We start from the raw sequence: 11,697 nt of genomic DNA, 5'->3' as shown, positions 1-11,697 counted from the left end.
TTGTTGTGCCTGCCAGCCAGCACAAGGGACGGAGCGTGTCACTTCTTCTAACAGTTATTTACACGTCTGAGCGTCTAGGATGCCATAATGTGCAGTTTGTAGCTGGTAGCTGTCATTAGCTAAATTAGGAGCTGCGCCGTGTAAACAACTCGGTGTGGAGCAGCTTCACCTAAAACTGACTGTGTGTAATTTAAATTAATAAAACGTTATGCCTCCATTGTCTTAAAAGCATGAGTCATCTGACTGTGTTTTGTTTTGTTTAACTAAGACATGAGTTCAGCTATGCAGCTAAAAAAAAAAAAAAAAATCCTTTTTTAATGTTATGAAACAAGGACTATAGACACATTCATATGTTCTGCTCATGTGGTAGCAGGAGAGATCAAAACAGATAAAATAGTTAGCAGGGTAAACGGCTCCACAATAACAACTGGAAGTTCAGATTTGCTGCTCATAATGGCTACAGAAGAGATTTTAAAAAAATGTAGAAAATTAAATTAAAACCTTAAATTATTACGATCTAAAGAGAGTTATGACTGTTCCTCCACATGGCTGGAAAACGGGTGATCTACTTATGATTTCATTTTTTATTTATTTGTATTAAACAATATCTGGGTACCCAAAGGCCAATTTTTGAATCTTAACAGTTTCGCATGTGCTTTTCGCTTGAAGATTTTAGTTGTTGAAATTGATTAACTTGCCATGATTCTTCTCTTTTAGAGCCCTGAATCGTGAGTATCATGTCCCAGAGTTCAGTTTGTTTTATTTAACAAGAAAGATGAGTGATGTGCCCCTTATTTGATTTCATTTTAATTCACTTTATTTAACAAGAAACGTGTGTCATATGTCCCTAATTAAATTAGATTAATGTTATTTTATTTTTCATTTTATTTTACAAGAACCTAATCCATGTTCCACACTTCTGGAATATTTCACTAGTTTGGGGAAACGTGAAGCACAAGAACGTGAAACTAGAATATTTAAATCGGAACTAAGAAGAGAGAGTATTGAGTGATAAATTGCCGGATGTTTCCATTAAATCTGGAGGTAATTAGTTTGTATGGTTTGGGGGTCTCATCATCTGCTTTACTCATACTGGCGCCACGTGTGGTGTTCAGGAAAGCTCCGACATCCGGTTGAAATCTGCGACGCTTTGGTTACATAACCTCCTCATTAGAGGACAAGAGACGGGTACGTAAAAAAACAGAATCATTTTCTTTTCCAGCACACCTTTTCCAGACCAACCCGTCCATTCTTGACCCCATCATCCCTCCATGTGGACGTAATCATCATTTCATGGACGGAATGAAAAATTATTTATTTACCTTCTTATCTGGTGTCAACCCCCCCCTTTTTTTGTTAATGACTACAGTTTTTTCCTTATGTCTTTTTAGCACAAATATTATGCTATTACTTTCTGCATGTCTCTTTTTCCATGGAGGGACTGTTGTGTAACAGAGAACTGTACTGTGGTTAAAAATAACATTCAGTTTTGAATTTATTGTGGGGGCTTTCTGACCCACACCGAATCAAAGATGATACATACAGACTCAGAAATATATATAAAACCATAGCAATATTTGAATCCATGTCTCATAACACCTTGTACCACACAGTTTCTTTTTTACTTCTACTTTAATTTTGCTCCTATATTTGACCTTGTTCTCTAGATCATTTAAGTTTGTTTTTTTTTGTTCTGCCTGGCACACATCGGGCTGAAAAGTGTAATGAATAAAATTACCATAAAACCTAAGTGAGGTCTTTGGGGAAACCGTTTCAGAAACTTGATGTTAGCTGTTTTGTTGTTGTTGTTTGTCTTTCCATGGATGTGCGATGACCTGCAGCTGTAAACGCAACAAAAGGGATTCTAGTGAGTTTGGACTCAGGGCAGCTGAACAGAATTGGATGCCACATTTTAAGATTACTGTTTGCAAAAAAAAAAAAAAGAAAAAGAAAAAGAAGAAAATGAATAGGAAAGAGAAGAAGGGAAGTTAAAAAATAGCCCAATGTTTATAGCACAATCAAGTAACAACTGAAGTATGTTAACTTCGGTTGTTATAAAAATGCGGTATATGTCAAATATGACTTAAAACAAATTTGACTTTGCAATTTAAGGCCTTGAAATTGGCTCTCTGCCTCTTTAAGAAGCTCCTGCTCTTGCTGAAACAGGAAGTCATCACAACATGGCTTCTCTATTCCACCAGATGGTTTGCTAATTGCTGCTGGCTAGTCTGAAGGAGCTGACTGGGGAGAGTTATGTAGAGGGTTGCTCTGTGAGCTGGAAGCCCCGAAGCTTTAGCTGCAGGGAGGAGGAGCTTTGTCTGAAAGGCGGGGCTAGATCCCACCAGGCGTTTTGCACAGCTGAATGGTTGCCACAGGAGATTAAAGGATTTCTCAAACATGCATGAAAGAACCAGAGCAACACTTCCGTGTATGTTTTTGAGGGAACACCATTATAACATGATATAAAGCTCAAAAAAAGCTCAATTTTACGTCAAATTTAACAACTTGCGAAATGGTTCAAAGGGAAGAATTTTCTCGGAAAGTGCTCGGTATATCATTTAATCTCCGTCTCATTATACCACTCCTGCGGAGAGACCGGTTCAAAAGAAGATTGTCCAACCTCATCTGGACTTTGGAAATGCCTGGGAAGAATACTCACTGCTGATAATGACATGATAAAAGGCAAATCAAATGAAAATACACTCCCAGAATAGACAGGCTCCTATCTAATCACTGTTAAGAGATTTTTGTCTATCAGTACTAATTAGCCGCCTGAAGACGGGCTTGTTTCTGGAAACACTCTTTCCCGAGGAATTCTTTTGATGCCAAAGTGTTTCTGAGAAGGGCAGGAGGTCCGTCTCTAACCAGCAACACACAGGAAGCCGTTAGCAAGTTCGCACTCTAACGCAGCATGGGGCGAGTGAGCCAGCAATCTGGTTTCAGTCGGGAATGTTATCAGGTGTTCTGCGGCTCAGCCAAACAAGACGTTTTCTTCGCAAAAATGACACAACGCCAACTCCCCGCCTGACTCGAGGTCACAAATCTGTCACCAGCTAACATAAAGAATAAAATGTTCTGTGTTTTGTGTGCTGTGCCCACACGGACTGCATCAGGGTATTTCTCTGTGCGTGTGGACAGATTACACGAGACAACTCAGGTCATCGGTTAGAGAGTAGCTTATGCTCCTCGGGGAGAGGGAGCCGGTCCCCGGGGAGGAGAGGTCACACCGGTGCTGCTGGGCTTCTGGGTTACTCAGTCTGAGCTGTCATCTCTTAGCGCGAGCACGAATAAAGGAGTTATTCAGAATGAATCCGCCCTCCCTCGTGCTACATTCATCACTCTGTGGAAGTGAATATCGACTCGATGCGTCCGTCGATGTCCCAGCAGGGTGTGGCGAGCAGAACTCAGAGGTGGAATAACTCTGAGCCAAAAAAAACAAAACAACATAAGCTTGTTTTATCAGATTTCTATTAAAAATTATTCAGAACTTGTAAAAACTACAAAAACACCTAAAGCAGCTAAAAGTCAGAAGCGTGACGATACATCAAATCTAAATAAAAAAGTCTCAGCGTCTGCAAAACTGTGTATTTAATTGGCATCAGATCCCCAAAATGTATTTCTTGCAGAAAAAACTAAATTTAAATAAAACAATTTAAAAAGCAGAATCAATTTTAATTTAATGAAAATGTATCCGCTTTATTGACCTTTTCTAAACAAATGGAATGTCAAAAATCACACAGTCTTTATAATAATCAGTAGAAGAATCGTTGCTGGTATTGCCTCTATCAATCCCGTCTCCTAAATGTGGAGGAGCTTCTTTCATATTTCCACTTTGTATTGCAGAACCTGGAATTAATATGCGTCACATTTGGGCTCAATAAAGTATTTCAGAATTGAAATTTGAATTTCTTTTTTGGTGTGCCACCCCTCCACCCTCCCCCTTGTCCTACCAAACTTTTCTGGGGCCACCCCTGCTAAGATGAGACATTTTCCTCTAAACCACAGGAACCATTTCTTCTTCAATATCACACATGAGAAAGACAGAGAGAACACAAAAACTAGAGACTTGTGAATATCTGTGTATGCAGAGAGGTTTCAAGTATGAAATCCACCACAACAGATAACATAAACAGGGAGTCATTTGTCGATTTCCCCCCTCCAAAAGTCACCATTCTGTCATATTACTGTTCATGACAGATTATATTTTTGCATTTTACAGCAGGAAAAAGAGGAGTAGACATGACGCAACGTGACAGTTTTTAATGACTCAGCAAGCACTTACTGTACTTCTCCCTGCATGTTGCAGCAAATACTGTCTCCCTACCAAAACGAGAGAGGGGGGAAACCGTGGGGCTTATCTGCCCACCACCTGGCTCCCTGTGGGCCCTCAGGTGTCGCCAGCTAGTTACGCGCCAAACGGCTCGCTGCTGTAAACCTGCCAGTCAGATTAGCGAACGACGTGACGTGCAGGCTTTTGGCGACGTCGCCGACTCTTCTGAGAGGAGGTGAAGAGCGGCTAAGTTTATTATTTAGTGCCAAATTAAAGCTCCGTTGCAGGTTGACGAAAGTGCCAGGCTGCGTTGGCGAACATCCCGCGTCGGATTTACGACTAAACGAGGGGATGCTGCTGGCCCGATTAGCATATCCTCCAACCTCCAAGCCGCTCTCAGGGTCATCTGCTCCCAGAGTCCTCCTGCCTTTGCTTTATGGCACCTGTTTACATAAAACAACTTTATCTGTCCCATCACGCATCAGTTTATATGGAGGCCACGTTTATTGTCCATCTGGACGCTCTGACCAACGCAGTTAATTACTGATAGAGCGAATGCTGCACAAATTCTCCTGGAGTCAAGAATGTAATAATAATAATAATAATAATAAAAAGAAAAAAAAATGTGTGCAACCTGAAGCTGCTATTGTTGGACATTTATTGTGATGTTTTTTACTTGTTGTGCGGTAAGGTGACACAGTTTTCTATTTTTAGAATGTCTGATTCCAAAGACAAATATGTTTTACAGTTTACAGAAGAAAGGGGTTGTCTGCAGTACAATGCCCGTCCACACTCAACAGTTTACTTATTTTTACTGGGAAATATACCATCCATTTCTGTTCACCCTTGTCCCTAAAGGGGTCGGGAGGGTTGCTGGTGCCTATCTCCAGCTACGTTCCGGGCGAGAGGCGGGGTTCACCCCGGATAGGTCGCCAGTCTGTCGCAGGGCAACACAGAGACATACAGGACAAACAACCATGCACACACACACTCACACCTAGGGAGAATTTAGAGAAACCAATTGACCTGACAGTCATGTTTTTGGACTGTGGGAGGAAGCCGGAGTACCCGGAGAGAACCCACGCATGCACAGGGAGAACATGCAAACTCCATGCAGAAAGACCCCGGCCGGAATCGAACCCAGGACCTTCTTGCTGCAAGGCAACAGTGCTACCAACTGCGCCACTGTGCAGCCATCTGGGAAATATACATTTTTCTTTTTTTCTTTTCTTTTTACAAATATAGGTAAAATTTACATCCAAACATTATGTAAATTGTTGACATGTTAACAGTTTACATCATGACGCGACAGTGATCACAATGGTTTTATTTGGAAAATTCGTCTTATTTTTTCCACAAAAGATTCTGCATTATGATTAATTAGGATTTGAGCCTTCCACATTTTTTAACACGAATGTGTAAAAATATATTCAACAACATTATTCACGCAACATTTTTGACCTGTTAAAACTTATTTTAACAGGTCGGATGATCTCATGACTTTTGTTTTAAACCGACAGTAAAGATTTCATCCAGCAGCTGGCAATAAGACTTATCAGTTGTTACAGATATAATATTGTCTACGACATTCATTTGTTATTTTGATCATAAATCTTAAGGAAAAACATATAAAGAAAATCCACTGAACTCAGATGTTGTTTTGTAGAATAGTATATCTTTTATGCTTCGACTCTCTTGAGAATCTAAAAAGATGATGTTGCTTGTGAATTTGCTTTAAATAATCAAAAAAGTATATTTCTTTGTCACGTAATATACCTGAAAACAGATGAATTTATCGTTTTTGTAAGCAAGAGAAAGATATGGGAGCTTGATGTTATCCAGCTGAGCTGCAGTGTGCAGCAATATTTTAATAAAGTTCACTGCATCCATCCATCCATCTTCTTCCGCTTATCCGAGGTCGGGTCGCGGGGGTAGCAGCTTCAGAAGGGAGGCCCAGACTTCCCTCTCCCCAGCCACTTCTTCCAGCTCCTCCGGGGGAATCCCGAGGCGTTCCCAGGCCAGCCGAGAGACATAGTCCCTCCAGCGTGTCCTGGGTCTTCCCCGGGGCCTCCTCCCGGTGGGACGTGCCCGGAACACCTCACCAGGGAGGCGTCCAGGAGGCATCCTGACCAGATGCCCAAGCCACCTCAACTGGCTCCTCTCGATGTGAAGGAGCAGCGGCTCTACTCTGAGTCCCTCCCGGATGGCTGAGCTTCTCACCCTATCTCTAAGGGAGAGCCCAGCCACCCTACGGAGAAAACCCATTTCGGCCGCTTGTATCCGCGATCTCGTTCTTTCGGTCATGACCCAAAGCTCATGACCATAGATGAGGGTGGGAACGTAGATCGACCGGTAAATCGAGAGCTTCGCTTTTTGGCTCAGCTCTCTCTTCACCACGACGGACCGGTACAGCGCCCGCTTGACAGCAGACGCTGCGCCAATCCGCCTGTCGATCTCCCGCTCCCTTCTTCCCCCATTCGTGAACAAGATCCCGAGATACTTAAACTCCTCCACTTGGGGCAGGACACCCCCCCTGACCCGGAGAAGGCACTCTACCCTTTTCCGGCTCAAGACCATGGCCTCGGATTTGGAGGCACTGATCCCCATCCCGGCCGCTTCACACTCGGCTGCGAACCGATCCAGCGAGAGCTGCAGATCACGATCTGATGAAGCCAAAAGGACCACATCGTCTGCGAAAAGCAGAGATGAGATCCTGAGGCCACCAAATCGGATCCCCTCAACACCTTGGCTGCGCCTAGAAATTCTGTCCATGAAAGTGATGAACAGAATCGGTGACAAAGGGCAGCCCTGGCGGAGTCCAACTCTCACCGGAAACGAGCCCGACTTACTGCCGGCAATGCGGACCAGACTCTGACACCGGTCATACAGGGACCTGACAGCCCGTATCAAAGGGCCCGGTACCCCATACTCCCGGAGAACCCCCCACAGGGCTCCCCGAGGGACACGGTCGAACGCCTTCTCCAAGTCCACAAAACACATGTAGACTGGTTGGGCGAACTCCCATGCACCCTCCAGGACCCTGCTGAGGGTGTAGAGCTGGTCCAGTGTTCCACGACCAGGACGAAAACCACACTGCTCTTCCTGAATCCGAGGTTCGACTATCCGACGGACCCTCCTCTCCAGGACCCCTGAATAGACCTTGCCAGGGAGGCTTAAGAGTGTGACCCCTCTATAATTGGAGCACACCCTCCGGTCCCCCTTTTTGAACAGGGGGACCACCACCCCAGTCTGCCAATCCAGGGGAACTGCCCCCGATGTCCATGCGATATTGCAGAGTCGCGTCAACCAACACAACCCTACAACATCCAGAGCCTTAAGGAACTCCGGGCGGATCTCATCCACCCCCGGGGCCTTGCCACCGAGGAGCTTTTTAACCACCTCGGCGACCTCGCCCCCAGAGATTGGAGAGCCCAACCCAGAGTCCCCAGGCTCCGCTTCCTCAGTGGAAGGCATGTTGGTGGGATTGAGGAGGTCTTCGAAGTACTCTGCCCACCGGCCCACAACGTCCCGAGTAGAGGTCAGCAGCACACCATCCCCACTATAAACAGTGTTGGTGCTGCACCGCTTCCCCCCCCTGAGACGCCGGATGGTGGACCAGAATCGCCTCGAAGCCGTGCGGAAGTCTTTCTCCATGGCCTCTCCAAACTCCTCCCACACCCGAGTTTTTGCCTCAGCAACCGCCCGAGCCGCATGCCGCTTCGCCCGCCGGTACCCATCAGCTGCTTCCGGAGTCCCACAGGCCAAAAAGGCTCGATAGGACTCCTTCTTCAGCCTGACGGCATCCCTCACCGAAGGTGTCCACCAACGGGTTCGAGGGTTGCCGCCGCGACAGGCACCGACAACCTTGCGGCCACAGCTCCGATCGGCCGCCTCGACAATGGAGGCACGGAACACGGTCCACTCAGACTCCATGTCCCCCACCTCCCCCGGGACGTGTTCGAAGTTTTGCCGGAGATGGGAGTTAAAGCTCCGTCTCACAGGGGATTCCGCCAGACGTTCCCAGCAGACCCTCACAACACGTTTGGGCCTGCCAGGTCTGACCGGCTTTCGCCCCCGCCACCGGAGCCAACTCACCACCAGGTAGTGGTCAGTGGACAGCTCCGCACCTCTCTTCACCCGAGTGTCCAAGACATACGGCCGCAGATCCGATGAAACGATGACAAAGTCGATCATCGAACTGCGGCCTAGGGTGTCCTGGTGCCAAGTGCACATATGGACACCCTTATGCTTGAACATGGTGTTCGTTATGGACAATCCATGGCGAGCACAGAAGTCCAGCAACAGAACACCGCTCGAGTTCAGGTCGGGTGGGCCGTTCCTCCCAACCACGCCCCTCCAGGTCTCACTGTCGTTGCCCACGTGAGCGTTGAAGTCCCCCAGCAGAACAAGGGAGTCCCCAAGAGGAGCACTCTCCAGTACCCCCTCTAAGGACTCCAAAAAGGGTGGGTAATCTGAACTGTCGTTCGGCCCGTAAGCACAAACGACAGTCAGAACCCGTCCCCCCACCCGTAGGCGGAGGGATCCTACCCTCTCGTTCACCGGGGTAAACCCCAACGTACAGGCGCCGAGATGGGGAGCAACAAGTATGCCCACTCCTGCCCGACGTCTCTCTCCCTGGGCAACTCCAGAGTGGAAGTATGTCCAGCCCCTCTCAAGGAGACTGGTTCCAGAACCAGAGCCATGCGTCGAGGTGAGACCGACTATTTCTAGCCGGAACCTCTCGACCTCACGCACTAGCTCCGGCTCCTTCCCCACCAGAGAGGTGACATTCCACGTCCCAAGAGCCAGTTTCTGCAACCGAGGATCGGACCGCCAGGGTCCCCTCCCTTGGCCGGGGAGGCCACTGCAAGTTCACTGCAATGGTACTCAATATTTCAGACAGATAGAAAAAAACCCTCTAATATCTCACTAAAAGGACTTTAAACATCTGTTTTCAGTTTATCTAACCACTGCTTTTGCTGACTCAGTTTATTATCCAAATTTAACAAGTAAATGACGGAAATGTACTTGTTTCCATTGTGCGAACTGATTTCTAAAGTAAAACAGTTCCCCTCCCCAAAAGATCATGAGAAATAAGGGTTAAAACAAGTCGAGATTGTATGCAAAATTGAACTCAGTTATCAAATAAAGGTAGGCTAACTACTGCACGTTTGAGAATTTGGAAAAAAACGAGAACAAAATATAAATAAAAAAACCCCAGTGATCTGTAGTGGTTATGGAGTGAAAAGCGCTTTATGATCCCCAGCTGAGCAGTTATGCTGCCAAGTTTTAATGAGCTGATAGCGCGACTGACCTTGACTGTTCGTTATTCAGTTTATTGCGCGATACGGCTCACTTAAAAGGCCGTGAAACATTATGAAGTGCTGCACAGCCAACAAATTATAATTATTATTTTTTTTTTCATCATCAGTTGATCCATTTGATTTTGTTCCCCCCCCCCAACACCCTTTTATCGTCCCCCCAAACGCAGTCAGAGCCACGTGGTCAAGTTTTATTGGTCATTTCTTGGTTTAAGTTGACCTGCTGAATGTCACACCGTCACTTAATCCTGACATCAAATAAAGAAAGTCCTTTATGCCGACACGGACTTGTTGAACTTTTCCTAATAGAAGCAGCCGACTGCTCCGGTTATTTCTGAGGTGAAACCGGAGAACATCTGAAATTAAACACACGATATACCGGCGCCGGACGATACTGGCTTTTGTGATACCAACTGATAAAAGTCCTGCTGAATATTTACACTTGACATTTTTCCATTGTATGTTTTCTGCCTCTGCGTTGTGTCGGCTGATATTTCCCTCTGAATCGTTGCAGCTGCCTCTTTTTTCCCCCCTACGTGATCCAGTAGGTTTTATGGTTGAATTCTGCAGATGATAAAAGTCCTTCACAGAACTCCTGAGTTTAACCCTGATAAGGACGGCGCGCACAGGCTGTGACCGACTGAGTTCATAACTCACCTGTTGCATGTGTTGTTGTTTTTTTTTTACACACTTATTACAGGCATAAATGATCCCTGTTAACCAATAAAGTGACAAATCAACAATTGTTTAGCATCGGTTTATGGGACATATGAGTATGAACGGCTCCATGTTTACAGTCTGACACATGGCTCCTGTGCCACAGCTAACACACTGTAGTGGTTTTCCACTGCACTGAAACCGATGGCTAGAAATTAATTATGATTGCATTATGATTATGTGAATGGAACAGAGTGCGATATCAGACTGAATGCAATGTATTCTAAGTCTAGCAAATCTCTTTCACCGAGAAATACCTGAGCAGAAGGTGCGCAGGTGTGGCAGTGTGGGTGGTAGACCGTTTATTATGGGCCTCGGGTCACCAAGTTCACTTAAACCACGTTTAAAGGGCCAATTCTGCTTTCTTTTAAAAGGGAAAGTTAGTGGGCTTCCGTCACGACATCATGAGCAGTCAATACGTAATGTGTGACGTGACTTTTACTGCATTTTATTTTTGCATATATAGAGAGATTAGGCTGATTTCCAACCCTTTTTTTTTGGTAAAACTGAACTGGTGACAAATATTTCATTTGATTCTCTTTAGGAACCAAAATAAACCGCATTCAATATATTCTTTGTTTATTAATTATGTGAACAAAGTATTTCCAACCATTTGTGTGCAACAACTAGCTAGGTTTTAGTCATTTAAAATGGATAGAAATGACTGACATTTTAAATCTTCTCGAGCATCTTACATTAGCGCCATTAGCAGAATTAGCATATCTAACAGCGGCTAACATCAGCGTTTCCTTGAGAGGGCGGACGCTTACCTTTTCTAGAGTGTTCAAAAGGTACCAAACATTCCCAACTCCAGCAAGCTCCATACAAAGAAAAGGCTGAAAGCTTAAAAGAATGGAAAAACAGGGCAGCTTTGCTGAAGTCTGTTTAGCCTTCACAGTATTTTGGCTAATGGTTAATTTGCTCCTGTGCCAGTTTGACCAAACTTCCCTAAGTGGGGTGAAAGGTTACAGTGGTTTCAGCAAAGCATAGACGTACTTTTAGATTGCCACAGCTTTATCTATCAATAGGCTTCAGCCTCCAAAATCTCTTATAAGTCTGCATAAAAATCTAATATGCCAACAGAGTATTTTATAGACAAAATGCCAACTGCTCATAACCTTCCAACCGAAGCCCAGCTTTAAAAAGAAAAAATCTGTACTACCACTTTAAGAACTTGACAACCTTTGTCTTATCTAAACCTGAATTATGTCTATATATATTTTACGTGGGAGTAGTGATGGACTCTGACCTGAACCTCCAGAGCCACATAAAGACAGTTACAAAGTCGGCCTTCTATCACCTAAAGAACATTTCCAGGATTAAAGGACTAATGTCTCAGCCAGATCTAGAGAAACTCATCCATGCGTTCATCTTCAGTCGTATTGATTA

This window comes from Xiphophorus couchianus, chromosome 9 (assembly GCF_001444195.1).
Source record: "Xiphophorus couchianus chromosome 9, X_couchianus-1.0, whole genome shotgun sequence".
In the NCBI taxonomy this organism is placed as follows: Eukaryota; Metazoa; Chordata; class Actinopteri; order Cyprinodontiformes; family Poeciliidae; genus Xiphophorus; species Xiphophorus couchianus.
Note: the sequence above shows the minus strand (reverse complement) of the source record.